Genomic DNA, 18450 nt, shown 5'->3' with positions numbered 1-18450 from the left:
AATTCAATTCAATCAACTAAACATCCACTTAAAAATGAAAATAATCATCCGCATACCTAGTAAAATAAACATCCGGGATATTTTAATTTAAAAATATGATTTGGAATTGACCATTTCACTAGTGATCAATGATCATGTACTCCAGTTAGCCAACAATAGCAAGGTAACTATTTTGTGGCAAAACTAACTTATTCTTTTTGTTTAATACATTTTATTATTCTATTATTTCTTTGGATTCTAAAGGGTAAAAATTAATTACTTAACCCTTCATTTTCTCATTATTGTTATCTTTCAAGCATTGATGACACGAATATATTATACTTTAAAAGGGATTATAACCATTTGAATGATGCAAATGCATGAACCACATACATAGATGCAGGTTAATTTAGAAAAATATTAAAATCAAAGGTGAGTTCAGTCTTATTTAATTTTTGTCACAATTTAATTTACACCACTATCTATAAAATTTATAAATATTGAGAATGATAAAATTTTCTAGTAACTCTTTCTCACGACTAAAAGATTAATTTAATTTTAATACATTGTCTGTGTAAATTAGGTTTATGAATGTATCTAATTATTGTTACTACTATTTTACTTTGATTACATGAATAATTATCTAAAAAAATAGATGTGATTGTCGATTAGGTAAAACGTTTTACATAATCAATACATCAAAATTAATTTCCTTAACGATATAAGAAAATTTTACTTTTTATATATTCACATAAGGTACATAATAATCAATTAATACACAAAATCATACATCCACCTGAAAATGAAAATAATTATTCGCATACCTATTAAACTAAACATCCAATATAATTTAATTATATCTACTTGAATCTAATACTAACAACCAAATATCCACTTAACAATGAAAATAACCATCCGTATACCTAGTAATATGAACATCCAACATAATTTAATTGTATTTACTTGAATTCAATCCAACCAACTAAAAACTTAATAATTATATTCCAAATCTCTGACATTCTTCAAATTCATCACATGGCACAATCTCACATTTTGGATATGCTTTCAATGTTGCCTCCTCACTATATGCTCCTGGAAGACCCTGTATCAAGCAATTAATAGGTTAACAAATTTAATGTTGCCGTGAACATTTTACTTGAAAATAAGTTATATTATACTTAATAAGCCAACTCGCACCTTTGATCCATCTCTTAGAAAAGAAAAAACATCAATTACTATCAATAGCTTTGCAATAAAGAAAGTCATATAACTATGTTGAAAGTAAGTGTAAGACAGGAAAGAAGATTTTAGTGATAGGATAAAAACATTAGTTGCATCCATTATACTATGAAGTTGAGTTTACATGTACATGCATATACATGTAACCATGAGTGCATGCTTTAAAGTGTTTCTTAACGGATGTACAATGTTATAGTTAAAAGCATCAAATTTAAGCTTAATTACTCTACTGTAGAAAGCAAGATCAAAGTTATACTTAACTATTTATTATATATCATATGAAAAATATTTATTCTTCATACCAATATTGCTGAGTCAACATGTTAGATTGTTAGCATAAACCTCTATTACTCGCCAAAATGACACTAGATGAAATGATCATGGTTAACCATTAAGAAACTTTGGAATTCTATGACACACTTAATTTATCCCTTTTGTACATAATGTTCAATCACACATGTCAGACTTTGCACCAAAACACCATGTGTTTAAAGGGAAGAGAGCATCAAAAACAAAAATGCAGCTGAGATAGATGCCTTTAAGGCACAAAGTAAACTGAAAAGTTCATAATATGGCATGTCATCTCTTATCCAATTACCCCTCTACCTACTATACCTCTTAAGCTCTCTACAAATTTTAAGAAAGAATAATTCAATAGCATATGAATATCATTCAACTGCGAGTAGTATAGTAGGAAATTACAATAAGCTCTTCAAGAAACACCAAATTCATTAACAGAAACAAGAGACATTACAATAATCATGTGCAACTGTGCATCCAACATAAATTGGGGGTCTCAAGTATATTGAAATAAAATATTGGAGCCTAATTTGTGATCATAATAAACATAAAATAGAAAACTTTACTCAATGTGCTAGCATCATGTGGTTAATAAGCAAGACAATTCTATGATAAACAATTAAATTTTTTAAGACATTACCCCAAATTAAGACATTGCAGCCAATAATCACAATTTGATTACTCAATGGTGGCAGAACAAAATAATTCTATTAAAAGACAAAAAGAAAAAATTGATAAAGAGGGAGACAAAAAATTAGAAACTTGAAACTCACTAGGAAGGAGGTCTACATCCTTGTGAAAGGCCTTAGAGTCTTTGTAGTGAGAAGCATCAGTAGCAAGAGATGAGTCAACCAAGAAGACGCGGTGGATGTTGACGAGGGACAAAGAGAAGCGTCGCGATCAGGCTGAGGGAACGGTGGTGTTGGATTCGTTGACGGCAGACCACAGGCGGTGCAAAGAAGACGCGGCGTTCAGAGATGAGTATGACACCACACAGGGCCACGCGGCGTGTAGATGTCCGGCGGCCAAGCTGTGGCAGTCTCCTGCGTCAATGGCGGTAGCTGTCGCGGTCTGCAATGAGGACAGGGTGGTCTGGTGACGGCGCGAAGAAACAGAACGTGTGGTTGTTAGGAGTAAGGTAGGGCAGCACCGCGTTGGAGGTTTGGGAGAGAGAATTTAGGGTTTGAGTGAAACAACCAGAACAGATTTCTTTTGGGTTTTTTATTTTTAAAAGAATTTAAATTTTGAAATTAATTAACTTAATTTGATATTAATTTCAATTTGACCCTTATTGTACACATTGTATACTAAAGTCATTAGCTCCTCATACTTTCTCATTACTGTTTTACAAGATAATTGCAACAATTACCGCTCTATGATACAAGACTATGTACCCCTATGTTTTTTTGTTTGCCTGATCCGTTTGTAGTTTAGGGAAGATAATTAGGCGAAATGTATATTATGGAGGTTGTTGGGCTGCTAGCATCGGTGGGTGCTCGGGCAAGAGATGTTGGGCCGGCTTTTGTGTGACTATCGTAACATCCATTGTGAAGCGGAAAAAACCCAATCGGTGGTGCATAGTCCATGAATAAAATTTTTGGATATGGAGGAATGAGATCTTCTGCGACCAAACATGCGATTGGCTGTGTTCCCACATTGCCCTTTTGAATTGGCTTCTTGCCATCCTTCATCTGATGATGTCTCCTCCTGATGAACAGACTCACTTGATCTTCGTCCAGAACTTCATAATCCACCATGTCAGAACTTTCTTCTATTTCGATTTCTGCCATGTTAGTAGCATATTCCAAGCCATCATAGACAATGCCCTCATTGGTTTGTGCATCTTCACGATGAAGGTTTTTGTCACTTATTGGTAGTAGTATTTGGAAAATTAGAGATAGAATACAAAAACTATCAATTGCATAATGAGGCAACACAACAGAAAATTTTACAAAAATAGGTAGCAGTTTATAATAATAAAGCAATTAATGTCAAATGCATTATAAGGTAACACCATATAAAAATTTGGCAGAGAACTTTTGCACGCTGCTATTTTCTCTGAGCATGTTCATTTTTATTGGAATCTGGCTTGGGACTTATAAAATCCAGAAAATTTGACACACTGCATGAGAGAATAAAATGTTTTTGATGCCCTGAATTACAATCTTGTGTCTGCAACAAAATAACATGGAGATACCATGTCGGTACCTAAGTCATTCATATAAGATATATATATAAAATATATATTAATAAAATCTAATAAAAGAATCTAATTATATTAGAATAATTTAGTTGTAAAAAATAAAAATTAATTATTACTCTTTGTCAAATTTTCTACCAATATTCTTTCTTTAGATTTTTTACTAATTAAATTTTGGTGTTTGCTACGGTACGATGATAAATTCATACGTACCGATATATTTAACATATGGACAAGTAATAATCAGCCATGTGTAATTTATTTTCCACATCAGCATTTAATTTCTTCTTTTTTAAATATATATTATATCACCATTTTTACTAATCCACCCCTTTTAATTAAATAAAAATAAAAATATATTTTTTATTTAATTTTATAAAAAATTTTAAACATCCTTACTTATCTGATTAAACAAAAATACCCTTTTAAATTAATTAAATTTTAAAATTCAATTAATCCTAATTTTATAATTTCAAACAATTTAAACAACAAAACAAAAACATATTAAAAAAACAAAAATCAAATTTATTCTTCATCTGCGTTCAGAAACCCTCTCCTTGAATCATGCCTCTGAAGTTTTCCAGTATTCTTTGTAGTCTTCTCTCTCTCTCTCTCTCTCTCTCTCTCTCTCTCTCTCTCTCTCTCTCTCTCTCTCTCTCTGGAGCTCGATCTCTCTCATCTGTCTCACTATGGCGTCAGCAGTCAAGATCTCTCCCTATCTCCTCTCTGGTCTCGCAATCCAAGTCATCGTCGCGTCATAGAGCATCGCTTCCTCCTGGTTCCAGAGAGCGTCGCCTTCCTCCTGATTCCGTCTTCTTCGCCGTCTTCTTTGCTGTCTTCCTCATTCTTCATCATTGTCGTCAGCCTCTCCCTTCTGGTAATTCCCTCTCTATGATTTCTGTGATTTGAATTATTATAGCATTTGTGTGATTTTTGTAAGGGTAATTTGGTTTGATTTATGTGATTTGATATTAGTTGTTAATTTTGACAAATTGTTGAATTTTTATTTTATCTGCATATGCTTCTGAAATTGTGAATGCAATATTTTTAATAGAAAACTTAATTTAGATGACAATAGTTTCATTTTTCAGATGCTGCATAGTGTCTTAATGCACATCTAATTTCATTAGAAACAAATCCTTGATTAGCTTTTGATGACAGAAAAACAATTGGGTTGGTAGACCCACTGATTAGATATATCTTCTAGACTTCTAGTTGAATACTACCAAGTCACATGGTGCACTCTTATGGACAAAAAAAATGAAGGATATAGTGGTTATGGAGCTGAACAAGGTGAAAAGGTATGTTGCATTGACATCTTCTAGAGCTTTTTTTGCTTTGCCCATTTTTCATTCTGTATCCTTCCATACATACTTTACTCTTTTGTCCTAGTTTCAATTGTAAACATAAAGAAGAAAATATAAAGAAGACCAAACAGTTTCAGAGTGCATGGTGCAATCAATGGAAACTGTGTTTTGAAGCTGAAATCTGCAGTTTCCTATCCCTAGGATTTGAGATGGTGTTGTATTTAAGTATGTATTTCTGTAGGGAAAAAAAGAAAAGAAAAATTTGAAATGTTAGACTTGAAATTCTGGCATGTTCAGACCTGGAATGTTGCGGCCAATGGGACTTCCAGAAGATGTCCAAGTTATTGCCTGGGGCCTGTCCCTTGAAAGGTGAGAAAAATTTGAGAACACCATCATGGTTGATTGCTGAGAATATAGAAAATCTATTTGTTAAAGTTACTATGAATTCTTCTGTTTCGGTACTCATTTTCTGTTTGAATCTAATAAAACACTAGGAATTTTAGTACAATATATTAACTAACTACTGAACTTCATTCAAAATTGATTTTGACAAGTTCTTTTGTCTCTGGAAATAGGCCAACAATGATACTATGTGGGATTGATAACATCAGAGATCTCTTTGGTCCCAAGGTATTGTTAAGTTATACCAAATATATGGTCCCGTGTAACAACTTTTTTCTTGATAAGTTTTACAAGTGATATTGTCATAAAACCATATATGCTTCATGTTTGATGCAGGTGGATCTTGGCCTCATAAAGAAAAATTCAATTTGTCATCTTGGAATTAACCAGAACAATTCATTTTTTCATTGAATTTCTTGTCATTTGTTGAAAGAAAGTGAAAGAAGTTTTGTGGTTAAATATTAACTGTAAGAATAGTTAGATCTCCTACGAAGAATTATGGTGTTGGAAAGTTATGGCATTAGCATTTTTTATTTTTCAGCTATGTTTTGTTACTATTATTTTCATATAAAACACTGAATTTTTAGCATCAATGGCCTTGTTACAACATTTCTACTCATTGATAAAGCTTACATAGACTTTACTTATGCAATTTATAAATTTCATTGTGGATATTAATGTACAAGGGATCAAATCAAGGAATGTTACAAGCAATTGTTAAGTTGTAATCATAATTGCATCCTCTGAAAATGAACAAAGTATATACATGAAAGAAGAAAGAAAACAACAATTGAGTGGTGCAACATGCACATTTCAAATAAAGTATATCAAGAGCATATACCTTGAAGCAATGTTGAGTTTAATTCTTTATATATACAAGTAAGACAGTGAATGATAGATTACAAGCTTCATTTTGTTAGCATATCAACCGTTGAATAGAAAAATTATGATCTTATTGCAATTACTTGCAAGTGAAATTACTATATTAATCTGACTTACAACAATGACACCATTTTGCTTTCCATATAGTCATCAATTTTGTTATCAACCGTTGACTCCCTAACATTAACTCTAGTGTTGGATAACAAATGAATTTATATTATAAGATAGGAATAGAGACAATGGGTTAAAAAAAATCAAAACTCAATTACAAGTGGGAGGGGAAAAATGTTGGCTTGTTTCTATCCAAAACAAGCAACAAAAAATATGCATTATCTACCATGGCATTCATCCTCCTTCTGGCTCTCCATATCTCTTTATCTGTCCACCAAATTACTCTGATAACCACTGAAAATGAAAAACAACCCAATCCCCTTTGAAAAATAACAAAGTTCAAGGGATATGAATGCAACTTTGACATTAGAAATATACAATATGCACCTTCCAAGAATGATCACCCACCGTTACAACTTTAAAAGGGTTTTCTAATGGCTCTCCATACATCTCATTGAAGAATGATCACCCACCGTTCATTGACATGATCAATCCAATAACAGCTTCAACATACTATTAAAAAAAAGGGACCGACTAAGTAGTAAAATAAAGAAATAAATACAATCATTGGATTCCTCCCAATTTAAAACACATATATGCTACTAGTTCACAATCATTGAACCACATAGTTTTAGCACTATGTAACAGATATTATTAACTAAAAGATGTTCTGCCCCTTAAACTTAAATAATAAAGAATAATATATTAGATAATTGTGTTCCTCAACTAGTTCTCACATAAAGAATAATCACCTAAAAGATAGAAAAAAAAGGAAATGTCATAACATGCTTCCACTCTAGATAGATATGCCTGAAGGCCTTAAAAAATATCAATAGCCTTCTTCTTCTTCTTCTTCTTCTCATATCTGATTGGTTCTCATCAGACTGATCTTGCTTGACTATGGTATCCTTCTAGCCCTGTTCAAGCAAACAAAAAATAAGCAGGCTTCCTGGATCTATTACTCTATGAGATCTGTTTATATATAATTGCAAAGAAGATGATAATTGAGATCTAGTAAAAGCAAATGTGCTTACCCTCCAGGGTGTACTCAAACATAAAGCATCATCTTGTTTGAGATCTTGTGAGACAATGGCAGAAAGTTCATCAGAGAGCCATAATATTCATAAGTTGTAAGCTCTAATGCAAAGATCCCCTATGGCTGTAACCCTGTAACCTTTACCTACCTAGCCCTTGTTTTTGTTCTAGACTCGCCCGGATATGAATGTGCAACAGAGCCAGCAGGGATAAAAAATCTGAAGTTTGAAGCCGGAGATTCTCGCACAGGAACAAGCATAGACCCGTAAATTTAAAAAAAAAACTAGAATGAAATTTCATATGCAATATAGAATGTAATAGAAAACTCGATAGTGTTAAATAAGAAATGAGATAACAAAATTTCCTTTAGTTTTGTACAAATGAAACTATGTGCAAATCAATCAATTGAATTTCATTCATTACAAAGGGAAAAAATTCATGAACTATGACATAAATTACTGACCTCAACTCCAAGAGGTTTAATTTGACCAAGAGCTTTCGCTGCACCCAAAACGGCAGCGACCGGTGACCTGCGACCCAATTCTGGCAACGACCGGCGACACGACGGCGAGAGCAGAGACGACGGCAAGCGGTGACCCGATAGCAAGCTGCTCCAAGCCACGGACAGAGAAGCCAGCGAGGATGGGGACGACGTGCCGAGCTACCTGGGTTCCGGATAGAGGGAAGACGAAGAAGCGGAAGTGCTGAGACAGGTGACGGCGGCGGCAAAGAACTTGGGGCTAGGGTTTTGCGTTTTGGCTTAGGACTTTCCCTGCTTTGCTTCAGAAAGGGGGCAGGAATGATATTAGGAAAATTGGAGAAGATGAAGAACCATTGATTTTTAGTTTTATTGATATGTTTTGTTTTGGTTTAGAGGAGGATTAATTAGGGGAATTAAAGAAGATGAAGAAGGATTGATTTTTGATTTTTTTATATTTTTTTATTTTGTTGTTTAAATTGTTTGAAATACAAAATTAGGATTAATTAAATTCTAAAATTTGATTAATTTAAAAGGGCATTTTCGTCTAATCAGATAAAATAAGGATATTTAAGATTTTTTATAAAATTAAATAAAAAAATATATTTTATTTTTATTTAATTAAAAGGGGTGTATTAGTAAAAGTGGTGATATAATATATATTTAAAAAAGAAGAAATTAAATGATGATGTGAAAAATAAATTACACGTGGCTGATTATTACTTGTCCATATGTTAAATATATTGGTATGTATAAATTTATCATCATACGGTAACAAACATCTTAAATTTTGGATATCTTCCTACTATAACCCGTTAATTAGTTGTATTAGTCATGGTAATTTTAAAAGAAAAATATTATATTTTCAATATTTTTATTTATTTTTCTTTTTTATTTTACTATTTAACAAAATTTCTTTAAACATTCTTTTTAACTTGTTTTTATATGAATTCTCACACCTGAGTTATCATATGTGGGAAGTGATCCTCTCCAATGATAGTGCTAGGGAGCCAATGGTCTAAGTATACAATATGTACAATGGGCTAAACCTTTGGTCTATGAATAAAATGAACATCACCCACACTATCCAAAATAACCATCCGAATACGAGGGATAATAAACATCTCATGTCATAAAATCACTCATCCTAAAAACTTAAGTTAATTTTGGAGTTCACCAAGGATCAAACCTTTGACCTTTTGGATCTAGAACTCTAATACCATGTCATGAACCCACTCATCCCAAAAGCGTAACTTGACAGGACAATGTAACACTAATGATCATATCTCTAATACTTCCTAAACCTCTATTGTACACATTGTACGCTTAGACCATTTGCTCTCTATACTTTTCTAAAGAAAAATTAGATTGTGTCTAGTGTTTAATCTTATTTTTCATGATCTTTTTATTTATTTATTTTTTGTCCCACTTATATAAAATTAAAGGTGAGAGATCACACTTTATTCTCTCAAGTGTTAAAAAAATTGTAAAGATCTATTTCCATCGTATGTGCAGGAACTTAAACGCAATAAACAGAGACTATAAATACCCAGAGGACGAAAGAAAGAAAGATAAGAGAGAAAGAAAAGCAAAGTTGAAGTACCACTAGTCCACTACTATTACATCTGTAACTGGCTGAACGCGGTGGAAATTCATGAACCACTGCTGCATCTGCATTTGCATCTGAAGAAGTTGAACAGCTTGAGCAATGAACTCGTGAAGCTGAAGTTGGATTGCACTGTTTTCGTGGTGAGCCCTGCAGAAGCTGAAGAAGCAGAAATAATAAGGGAAGAAAGAGAAAGATTCAAAGAGCTATCCGAAATCGAAGAAGTCATTGAAGAACCGCCACAAACCCGCCAACAGAGGCAAAAGCTCGTCCTACCATACTTCTCCTGTTCCCTCGGAGCTTGAAGAGTGGATGCTGAAAGCAACATCATGCATCAGAGACCACGTACTACCATACTTCTCCGATTCCCTCTGCCACTGTCACAAAACCTTCATTCTCCTCCTCGACCTCAACCTTCTGTCAAAGATCCGATTTCTATTCTCCAAGATCATCCTCCGACAACACGAAGAAGATGATGACAATGAAGAACAATGCATCTCCACAACCATTTTCAAGTAGACTGTGGAATCCGCCGAGGAAATGCTGAGTGAGATTCGGCAGGAGTTAGAACAAGAACAAGTAGAACAATAAGGACCTTCTTCTACTGCTTCTTCTTCTAAGAAGATTATGTTTGATGAATATCTGCAAAAAAATCGATGAAATCAGCCTCCATTCGAATTCGCGTGTTTCGCTAGGATCAGGATTAGAGGATTCTCGCCGGAATTCAGCTCTCGAAATTACTGGGTCAGTACATGATGTTCGCCATGAAGAAGATACGATGGAGAAGTTGGTGTCGAAGATCAAGAAATTGGCGGAGAAGGCAAGAGCAGAGAATAATAACAATAAAGTTGTTGAAAAGTTTGTTGTTGTTATGGATTCAACGATCGATATCATATCAAAGCAGCAGCAGCAACGGAAAAATAAGGTGAAATCCGAGAAGAATACGTTGGTGAATGGCACGAGGGTTAGGTGGAAGTAATTCTTGGTCTGATTCTCTTCAACATGCAGAGAATTAGGCTTTCGATTGGAAATAATAATCACAATGACGATCATGAATCCTGGAAGAAGCTCAAGCACCTCATTTCTTCTCTCTAGGATATCCAATAGTATAAATTTTGAAGCTGTGTATGTTCATTCTGATCTCATCTCTTCTTCATTCTGCTACTGCCTCATGGTAAAACAATTCTAGATGAAGCAATTTTTTTTGTTTTTGATGTACTTTTTCCAATCTGATGCATGCGTGGCAAACAATAGTTGTAATAATGAGTGATATTGACATTTTTTTTAGTTGTTGATGATCTATATTTTGGTTTTTTTTTTTCTTATTTTAGTAGATCAGTAAGTAGTTCGATCATTTGTGTTAGTTAATTGTCACCCGATCTAATAACTAACTTACGAAAAAATATAGGTAGACAATAAAAATTATAAACAATGTGAACAATAAATATCATAATTTGTATGTGTTAATTAATAAAAATAATGATGATAGGTGAATTGATGTCTTAATATAATCTATAAATATCATGAGAATTTTTCTCTTCATAGTTCATTATGTCGCAGTGTGTGGCAGAGTCTACTATATATCATAATTATTTTAACTAGTTTGATTCAAGTTCCAAGCGATAATGGAACTTAATTTAATCTTGGATTTTCTTAGACGGCATTATTGCTCTAGTCGTTCTCCAACAAAGAGACGATCAAGCGATAATAATGAATTCTTAGTAGCTAACATCAACGAAAAAGCACAAAGCCATGTTAGTCGTCATTAACTCATCAAATTGCTATATCAACTAAAGCCGCCAGGTCAAGGTGCCTTAAAACATTGGTTAAATTGCTACATTGTTATATTTCATTGCTTGATGATAATTATTAGCTCCTCCCAAAATATTGGCGCCAAAAAGTTATTACAATTATTATATGTTTTTATAAAGGGAGCCACTTAAATAAAGATGTTAAAAACGTCTTTTTCTAAAGATATTTTTTAAAAATTAAAATTTAACACATATAATCAGTTAAATTATATTATTTTTATTAAAATTAGAGTGGACAAATCAGTTTAGCACAAAAATTAATAAATTAAATTTTGAATTGGTGTAAATTAATATTTTTTATAAAAAATTACTATAATATTCCTATTATAAAACACAACTAAAATATCTCTATTATATATATATATATTAATTTTAAAAACTTTAAATTCTAACCTTATAACAATAGAGAAAAAGGGCTAGAATTTAGAATTTTCAAAATTAATATATATAATAAGAGTATTTTAATCATTTTATATAATAGGGGTATTGTAGTAATTTTTTATAAAAAATAATATTAATTTAGACATATTCAAAATTTGATTCACTATTCATTTATCAAATTAATTTTTCTGACCTAATTTTGATAAAAATAACATAATTTAAATTATTATATGTGTTAAATTTTAATTATTAAAAAATATCTTTAAAAAAAGACGTTTTCTGCATCTTTATGGAAGCATCCCCTTTTATAAATAAAACAGATACAAGCAAGCTAAGGAAATAATACTAAGGCCACTGCAACTAACCAAGAAAAAACCGAATGTATATATGCAACTGTAAGTATTTATTTATTAAACAATAAAAGTTAACTAAATTATCCAACTGTTTGAACTGATCTCAACAAACTTTCGTTTTGATTGAGGAAGTGAGTTATAGCGTGTCCTCTTTTAAGAAAGCTATAGCGTTAACAGTAGTTTCTGACTATAAATAGCGAGAGGAGAGGAAAGAAAGAAAGAAAAATCAAACAAACTGAACATATACACTCCTTCTACTTGCTCCCTAGCTAACTCAAGAATTAACAATCGCTAATAAGGCTGCATCTGCATCTGAATCTGTTCCTGATGCAGGGAACTCCTCCTTGGAACTGGAAAAGAAGCTCAAGAGCTTCAACAATGAACTGGTGAATCTTGAAGAAGAACAACGGAAGATGCAGAAGCAGAACCTCATTTCGGAGCTTGAGGAGCGGAAGCTCAAACACCAATCATACATCAATGACCTCTGCTCTGCTCTCTACCAATCTTATCAAACCCTCCATGTCGTCCATAAATTCCTCGATCTCAACCTTCACTCAAAGTCCCAAGCCCTAACCGCCAACCTCTTCCACCCGCGGCAGAAACCACCACAACAAGACGACGACATTGCCAAAACCTTCCTCAAGAAGACTTTGGATATCGACAAGGCATTGCTCACTGAGATTCGAGAAGATTTTTTATTCCATCTTCATAAGCAACAATCTTCTCCTTCTTCACCTTCACGAGCAACACCCACAAGAAAAAGAAAACAAGAAAAAGGCAGAGGACAGTATTAAAAAAATAATAAATATATATTGAAGTTGTGTTTTACATGATATAAGAGTCATGTTATTTATAAAAATATTCCTAACTTCATAAATGTTCATCTACTAACTACTAACTCTCAACTACTTATTAAATATCTTTTGTGATGTTAATATATTTGGCTGATGGAGATTAATTTAATATGCCCCGCCAAGCTGATGGATGGTATACGTCAAGAATTTTCAACTTGGATAACTTAGTGTAGAAAGGCTTAGTTAAAAGTGACTTAGTAAAAATATCTGCAAGTTGACCAGAGGAAGAGACTAGCAGCAACTTCATTACTCCAACCTATGCCTTTTGACACACCAGATGACAATCAACTTCCAAATGCTTGGTACACTCGTGAAAAACTGGATTGGCAGCTCTATAAAGAGCACTCTGATTATCGCAGAACAAAACAGGTGGTCTATCACAAGAAACATGAAGGAAACCCAACAAATTCAATATCCATAAGAGTTCACAGGTGGTATTAGCAAGAGCACGATACTCTATTTCAGTTGATGAGCGTGCAACAGTGGCATGTTTCTTTGTTTTCCAGTAAATAAGGGACTCTCCTAGAAAAAAAGCAGTAGTCAGTCAAAGATCGACGCGTATCTGGACACCCGACCCAATCAGAATCGCTAAAACTAGAAATCTGAAGGGATGAACTCCTGGGAAAGAAAAGCCCTCTTCCTGGGCTGTTCTTGAGATATCGAAGAACACGTTGGGCCTTATCGTGGTTTTGAGTTGGGGTGGCCATGAACTGACTTAACTGTTGGATAGCATAAATACTATCTGGTAGAGTGGTGGTTAAATAGATGAGTCAGCCAACCAACCGTCGATAAATAAAAGGATCTTGCAGCAAAGAACTATCATCTTGTGAAAGCTTAGTAGTACTATTCATTAGAACCCCAGTAGACTTGGCTCCCAAAAGACCACAATCAGATAACAAGTCTAAACAGTATTTATGCTGGGATAAGAAAATTTCTGAATTTGAATGAACAACTTCAATACCCAAAAAATACTTCAAAGTTCCCAAATCCTTAATTTTAAAATGATCATTCAAAATTTGTTTGATTGCTACCATTTCAGAAACTGAATTACCAGTAAGTAAAATATCGTCCACATAAATCAATAAGATACAAACTTTGCTGCCTTTAACTTTAATAAACAAGCTATAATAAAAACCAGTTTGTTGATACCCACAAGAAATAAGTAGAACAGAAAATTTTTCATACCACATACGGCTTGATTGTCGTAGACCATACAGAGACTTGAGAAGCCGACAGCATTGATTGGACCGACCAAAGAGACCAGGAGGGAGTTTCATATATACAACTTTAGACAAATCACCATGCAAAAAGGTATTGTTCACGTCTAGCTACTGTATAGGCCATCGTCGAATGGAAGCTAGAGCGAGAACGATCCGGATAGTCGCAAGCTTGACAACTGGGGAGAATGTTTCCAAAAAATCCACGCCCTTTGTCTGGGTGAAACCCTGGACAACTAAATGGGCTTTGTAACGATCGATTGATCTATTTGATCGGCGTTTGATTTTGTCTATCCAACGACAACCAATTGGTTTTATTTGTTGAGGACAATCTACAATGAGCCAGGTCTAATTTGATTCTAATGCAGCAAATTCTTCCTGCATGGCTAGACGCCAATGAGAAACTCCATTGGCTTTCCGAAACGTCTTTGGTTCATGCTCAGAATGCAAGGATGAGATATGTGATCTATGAGAAAGAGACAGAGAGGAGAGAAAGAAAACAGAAGAAATTGGATATCTTGACATTGAGGATGAGGAAGTTTGGGGAGTAAGAGAAGTGTTTCATAAGTAATCGGAAAGATAAGTGGGCAGCTTGGTCGATCATTTGCTCCAGCGAGGTAGCGTTGGAGGCGAAGGAGAGAAAACGGTCAAATCATTGGAGAAAGGAAGGGATCCTTGGTCAGGAGGGGTTGGTATAAAGGAGTTGGGGGTAGGTGGAGAAGATGTATGTGAGTGGGTTGTTGTGGTGTGAGGGTTAATATGGCAGGACAGGAAAGAAGCAGGAAGAGAGGGAGAAGGAGTTGAACACGTTGATGAAGAAGGAATTGAAATAAGATTTTCCGGAAAAATGGTACTAGGGTGAAGATGATGGAAAGTATCATATTGGACAGGGGGATCAACGGGAATGAGTTGGTGTGTGTTGTCCAGTAGGTAAAGAGAGAGAATTTAGGTTAAGAATAGGTGTAATAGGCTGAAGAAGTTTTGGACTTTTGGTGACTAAAGGAAAAGTTAATTCATGAAAAAGAACATTTTTGGATATCAAAATCTTTTTATCATGTAAAGAATAGACAATATATCCTTTTAAACCATTTGGGTAACCAACAAAAATTGCTATGTATGCCCGTAGATCAAATTTTGAACGAATGTTGGTAAGTGATGCGTGAGCATCTTTCTTATCTTTTCCTAATGAATTTGCATTTAAATTGTTGAGTTTAATCAATAATTAATTGTCTTTTAGCCACTATAGATGCTACTTTGAGTCTTGTGCAATTCTGTTTATTTTAGGTAGCACTTGGTTGGATTTGATGGAGTTTTCGCAGAAAGAGAGGAAGCTTGCACAAATGGAAGGAGCACAAGAATTAAAGGAGATGACCAGCGAGGAGCGATGCATGCGCATACCTGACGCGTGCACGTGATTTAGAGATTTGCACATCGACGAGTACGCGTACCTGACGCGTATGCATGACACGAGAAGAAGACCATCGACTCGTACGCGTGACTGACGCGTACGCGTGACATGCGACACATGCAGAAAACGCTGATTGCTATAATTAATTCTTATTTAAATTTTAATTTTTATTTTAAAATAGGAAAAGATATTATTTAGTTTTAAAATTTATAATTTAAATTAATTAGGATTAGATATAAAAGAGAAAAGAAACTTCTCTTCTGGAGAATTCCACCTCAGTCCAATTTACAGTTTACGAGAATCCTAGTTTTCACTCTTTTTCATGAGTAACTAAACATTCACTGTTAAGGTTAGGAGCTCTGTCTACTGTATGGATTGATACTATTATTTTTTTATTTTAATTCATGTTTTGATTTATATTTCAAAAATTATTTTCGTTCTTTATCTTATGAATTTGGGTGGAACGGAAGTATGACCCTCTTTCTAATTGAGTTCTTGTATAACTTGGAAAAGTTCTTTACTTGAACAACAGCTTGAAAATAATTTCTCCCAAATTCTAATTATCTGGACTTAACGGGATACATGACATATAATCCTCTTATATTTGGATAATTAAGATTTTTGTGGCATAATAACTAGAATTAAACTTTACCCCCTAATTGGAATTAATTGACCAAGGAATTGGCGGTTGATGAAAGTTAGAGGAGACTAGAAATGTCTAAGAAATTAAGGTTTAGTCACATATAGTTTGGCAGGAATTAAATCTTGCATGATTAAAATAAATTAATAAAAAAGGTCAATCTGGAAAATAGATAACTCTGAAGCCTTAACTGCCTTCTCCATATTGTTTTCCCAACTTATTTACTTGCCTGTCTTTCTAATACTCTGAATTTATTGTTGATGCTTTTGAATCTTCAAAATCATTTCTGTTTGTCTGACTAAGTTAATTACTCAACTATTGTTGCTTGATCCATCAATCCTCGTGGGATCAACCCTCACTCACATGAGGTATTACTTGGTACGACCCGGTGCACTTGCTGTTTATTTTGTGGTTGTAAATTCCGCACTAGTAAGAGTAGAAATAAAACATAAGCATCCAAAACCTTTAAATCATTGTAATTAGGTGATTTATTATTTATATAAAACTTCAAAAGGGGTTTTAAATTTTAAGATGGATGATGGAACCCGATTTATTAAATAAACTGCATAATTGATAGCATAAGACCAAAAATTAAGAGGTAAATTGAATTGAAACATGAGAGCTCTTGCAACATTTAAAATATGCTGATTTTTTAATTCTACAATACCATTTTGTTGAGGTGTTTTAACACAACTTCCTTGATGAATAATCCTTTTTATGAATAAAATTCAGTAAGTAAAAATTCAGGACCATTATCAGAACGAACAATTTTAACTTTTAAATTGAGTTTCTACTAAAGTAATAAAATTTTTAATGTATTGTAAAATCTCACTTTTAGACTTTAATAAAACAACCCAAGTGAATCGGCTAAAATCATCTATAATGGTTAAAATATATTTATGATAATGAATAGAAGTAGTTCTAAATGGTCCCCAAATATTAAAGTGCAATAATTTAAAATTAGGATTTGCATGACTCAAACTTGTGAAAAAGAAAGTTTTCTTTGTTTAGAAAAGTGACATACATCGCAAATTTTATTTTGATGACATGAAATAAAAGAATATTGTCTATGTAAGAAATTGAATTTTTATCCAGAAAGAGAAATGCCATAACTTAGAAGATGTTGTGTGTTGATGGTGTGTGGAATTTTTTGAATGTAATGGTATGGTGGTGTCAATGACTTTTTTAAGGATGTACAATCTTTCTCTTAATTTACCTAAACCAATCGTCCTCAATGTGTTCGAATCTTGTAGAGGACATGAATATTGAGAAAAAGTAAGATCACAATGAAGTATAGAGGTAATTTTTGAAACAGAAATCTGGCAAATACAAGATATCATTCAAAAATAAAGATGTTGAAAATTTAACAACACCTTTATATTGTGCAACGACTTACGAATCATTTGGCATATGAACAATAATAGGTTTAATTTTTGTGTAATAAGAAACAAAATTTGAGAGATTTAAAGTTATATGATCTTTATCATCAGAATCAATTATCCAAGTACCAAAAAAATTAGAGGATGATGTAATATTATTTAAAATAAAAAAGTATAGGAAGAACAAAGTAAATAAATACTCAAATATGGGATAGGAAGCAGGTCAATTTGAGAGGAAGTGGAACGCTTCTCATCCTTATTTTCTGAAGCATTAGCCTCAGCCCGTTTAAAAAAAGCCAGTTGCTCCTAGGTTGTCTTCAATGCATCCCTCCCCCTCTGAATTAGGGCATTCAGCGGCTGGGACAGAGAGGGCTAGAAGGAGACGACGGTGCTGTGCACAGAAGAGGGAGCCCTTTCTCTGGAGATATGCGGCCGTCCCAGGAATCGCGGATGACCTGGGAGATAACCATGCTTTCCATAAGTGTGACCTCCTTTTCCACAAAACGTGCAAAGTTTGGAAGGAGGTACACCACGTCCAACACTGGTGGAACCAAAGCCTCGCCTGCAGCCATAGGAGATGCGTTGGGTGTCCAATGCGGTGGCGAGAATCTGCTGCTCATCCAGGATACTAGATCCGATTTGGATCTGCCGCTCATGTTGAATTACCATTGCAAAGACTCCAGTTACAGGAAGCAGAGGGTCCATGACAAATAGCTGTGAACGAACGACTACATACCGTTTATCCAGGTCTTTCAAAAATCTAATGATAAAGTCCTGGTTTGAATTAATTTTAGCTGAACAAGTGCAGATAGGAAGCGGTTTAGAGTTTTAAAGTTCCTCCCAAAAGATTTTTAGAGAAGTATGGAAG

General features: G+C 33.8%; 2 long non-coding RNA genes across 2 annotated transcripts; one reads left to right on the top strand and one right to left on the bottom strand.

Moving 5' to 3' along the window:
- Positions 1-5303: 5303 nt before the first annotated feature.
- On the top strand, positions 5304-6069 carry LOC112704092 (uncharacterized). Its single transcript, XR_003154772.2, has 3 exons — positions 5304-5394; positions 5601-5655; positions 5764-6069. It is a non-coding gene; the product is annotated as an uncharacterized lncRNA (long non-coding RNA).
- Positions 6070-6939: 870 nt separating this feature from the next.
- LOC112704091 (uncharacterized) lies at positions 6940-8457 on the bottom strand. Its single transcript, XR_011863491.1, has 2 exons — positions 7455-8457; positions 6940-7337 (listed from the first exon to the last, which is right to left on the bottom strand). It is a non-coding gene; the product is annotated as an uncharacterized lncRNA (long non-coding RNA).
- Between the last annotated feature and the right edge of the window lie 9993 nt (positions 8458-18450).

Source organism: Arachis hypogaea, chromosome 7 (assembly GCF_003086295.3).
Source record: "Arachis hypogaea cultivar Tifrunner chromosome 7, arahy.Tifrunner.gnm2.J5K5, whole genome shotgun sequence".
Lineage (NCBI taxonomy): Eukaryota > Viridiplantae > Streptophyta > Magnoliopsida > Fabales > Fabaceae > Arachis > Arachis hypogaea.
The sequence above is the reverse complement of the archived record's forward strand: the minus strand, read 5'-3'. Positions and strand labels throughout refer to the sequence as shown.